The sequence below is a fragment of the Formica exsecta genome, unplaced genomic scaffold (genome assembly GCF_003651465.1).
Source record: "Formica exsecta isolate Colony F162 unplaced genomic scaffold, ASM365146v1 scaffold269, whole genome shotgun sequence".
Lineage (NCBI taxonomy): Eukaryota > Metazoa > Arthropoda > Insecta > Hymenoptera > Formicidae > Formica > Formica exsecta.
The window spans coordinates 34,758-35,487 of record NW_021849956.1 but is presented as its reverse complement, the minus strand read 5'-3'; positions in this window follow the sequence as shown (position 1 = coordinate 35,487).

The following is a 730-nucleotide window of genomic DNA, read 5'->3' as shown; positions in this document are numbered from 1 at the left end:
ACATAGCTTTCAGTGTTAAATATCTTTAATAATAACCGCTTCAATAAACCTAATTGTTTAAACCGCTTATACCGAGGTAAAGTAAGTTGGAGTTTCCCCCTTCTCCCGAATCCTGGCACCGGCGAGCCTTGATCCGCGGCGTACGGGAAAGGTGAACCGTTACATATATTATTTTTGAATATATGTACTTTGGCTTTCTTTGCATACGTATAATATTATAATAGCATGTTGTGCAATTGCGAGATATATATCCATAAGTTTTTTTTTATAAGATAACGTATCAGTTATATGTATGCAAAGAAAGTCAAAATATATATACTATGTATACTGACAAACGGATTAATAAGTTAAAGCAATTAAAATTTTGTTGCAATAAGATCCACCTTGAGAATAATAAATATTACGTATATATACTTTGGCTTTCTTTGCATACATATAACTATTATTATAATAACATGTTTTGATATTGCGATATATATTATATATATAGTAAAAAAAAATTGTTTTTAAGAAAAAGTATGTAATTATTTACTATGTATTTTTTAAAACAATTATTTGTTTTTTTCTTTACACTAATTGATTTGTCTCATTATTCTGTACATAAAAGTATTACGGTAAGATTATCGAGAACTAAATATTTTACGAGATATTTTATTTTTTATATCAAAATATGTCAGATTAAAATATAAAATAACTCAAAAAGTACTTAATGAAAAAATACTTTATTATA